The sequence below is a fragment of the Suncus etruscus genome, chromosome 15, assembly GCF_024139225.1.
Source record: "Suncus etruscus isolate mSunEtr1 chromosome 15, mSunEtr1.pri.cur, whole genome shotgun sequence".
Lineage (NCBI taxonomy): Eukaryota > Metazoa > Chordata > Mammalia > Eulipotyphla > Soricidae > Suncus > Suncus etruscus.
Window position 1 is genome coordinate 10367748 of NC_064862.1, and position 2862 is coordinate 10370609.

Below are 2862 nucleotides of genomic sequence, written 5' to 3' on the forward strand. Positions count from 1 at the left end.
CCATATGAACATTGAGTGGAAATAAAAAAATGATCAGACTTAAACACCAAATCCAAAGTCAATAACAACAGAATCGATGCCCTATCAACAACAAGCTATACACAAAGGAAATAGTTACACTAGCACTCTGCGGGGCAAAGGAGGAAGATATGGAACACATGATGGGAAAAGGAGTGTAGGGAGGACAACCCTGGTGGTGGGAATGGCCCTGATTTATTGTCACTATGTACCTTAAATATTACTGTGAAAGATTTGTTATTCATTTTTGGTTACAATAACAATTATTTAAAAAAATAAAAACAAATGTAGTATCTTGTTTAGAGAAGGAACCATAAAAATCAATCATAGAAATTATAAGAAAATCCACGTTTACATAAAGATTTAATAAGGTTCAAGTAACTACAAAAATAATAAATGCAATATTTTCAAATTATCTAAAGAAAATTCTCTAAAACAATAAATGTAAGTTAATTTAATAAATTGTAATTATATTAAAGTAGCTAAAATTTAATAATGGAGAACATTTAATATTTTTCAAGGTAATGGCTTTATCAACAATCATTGGATAGGACAACTCCCTGCAGAATATCCAGATGAACTTGACTTGTGTCACAGCAAATATTGAATGCTCAAGTTATAAAATCAAGTGTTTCCAAATAATCAGAGAAAACCCACTTGTGAATCATAAGTGTCTTATTATTATTGCTAACATACTAGTCATCCACATTTAAAGGACAGTTTAGACCCCTAAATCTCAATGGAAAATTTATCCACATCATCAGAATGGCATGTTGTAAAAATCACACTGGGAGACAACTCATAAGCAGAATCATATAGGAAGAAGAATTAACATTTTAAGTCATCTACAGTTATTGACTAAATCCTTATTCTCTATATATTATAACAGCAAAGCATCTTCTATAAACATTTTTGTCACAACCTGTGACATTACAGTAGCAAGTTATCTTCCCCCCTCCACAGGCAGTAGTATTCAACGAGACTGACATTTAATAGATAGTATAAATATGTTCCTATGATCACAGGTGAAATACATTTAAAAATTTTTATAATTCAAATTAAAAATAATATCTTGTATAGAAACCTCTATTAGCAAGCAGAGTAATAGTAAAATTAGCATCTTTCTAGATACCATTAAATCTTGGAGCATTACAGAGAACCAGCCTATCTATTTTTAAGTTGAATCAGTCTTATTGATATGGGCAACAATCTAGAATCTTAACAGGGCCTGTGTGTGTGTATGAATATATGTGCAACACGAGATCATGAGGGGTAAAATGGCTCAATTTTTTCAGGTGAAACTTTACACATTTACCTTGGATGGTCATGTAGTCTAGTTCTAAGAAAAGAATATCTCAATAAAATCAAATAAAATTATTTTGCTTTACAAGATATTCTTTAAACATCACCGAGCATCTAGTGTACCATAGTTATACACCTACTTGGTTTCAAGAAATGAAAATCAACTATTTCATGAGGCAAGTGTCAAAGATGCATTTTAAGAATGAAATAGAAGATTCAAAGTAATGTTTTAACTGTTCTTAAAAATGGAATCCACATGATGACTATTACTCTTCTGTTATATGATATACTTGATACTTTCAAGTATATTCTAAAAATTCTTAACTCATGAAAAAAATTGCATCTAAGGTAACATTATTAAACAAACTTATTGTGTTATTTACTTAGTAATATAGTGAGTCATGCATCTACTTTAAAATTACATAGTACCTAAAGGGTTTTAGCATCAAATTTTTAAGTTTCAAGAGGGTACTTTGTTATCACACAAAGCAGTGTGTTCAAGAATGAATCAGCTCTCATGTTATCTAGCCCAAGGAAGCATCCAAGTCTATGGATTGAATTATTTTGCTTTGATAGTAAGAGAAGACAAAATTGCTTACTTAGAGACTGATTGTGAGATACATACTATGTGATATAACAAAAGTAAAACATATATGAATGCCTCTTACAAAAATACAATAAAAATAATATGGTACAAAACAATAATGATTCTTATAGGCAGAATGGAGAGCAAAGAACTATGTCCAATTTTAGTCAAGCTTTTCTCAAATTTGATGCCAGACAGACTTATTTTATCCAAGTAGGAGCTAATGTCCCGTGCCAGGTGCTGGAGCTAAATAAAAGATATTGCTGCCGAAGTTAAGTTGTAAGGCAAGTAAAGCAGTGATGTTTGCAAGCAAAGAGGCCATAGATTATTTTACAATTTGAATCTCTTCTTATGATAAGTTAGTGTTACAGCAAGAAGCAAATATCTGTATTTTATTAAGATTGTTGCACAGTTTAGCATCATTGTCTATAAGGAGTTCCGTATTATAGACAGAAGCATTGTGTCAAGGTTTTGGAGGAATGATTGAGGTCAGCAGCGCCACTTTTTATAACTGGAACATCCAATAAATCTTTACAAACTCTTGGTATTTAATGTTAAAAAGGTCTATCATGTGAAAAATACTAATGCTATTGTCAACGTGTCAGTCATTGCTTTCATATTGGTACGTACTCAACAAATTACAGTTTGACTAACATCTTCTTACATGGGGACATGTTCAAAATAAATTTATCAAGCCAAGTTGAGTTCGAACCACAAATAACTTTGTCTCAGTCAAGCTTTGAAAGTGTTGATAGAAAGGAATAAACAATTAGTATACATTGAGTTCATTCTTCCAGGGGACAGGGAAGCAGTACTAAGGTACTTGTCTTGCACTTGTCTTGCATATGGCTGACACTGAATATTCTTGTTATCATTTACTGTCAAAAGTGCTTCCTTAGCACAAATTCAGAAGTAACTCTTTAAGAATCAGATGATATTCTCTATCCTGGCCCCCC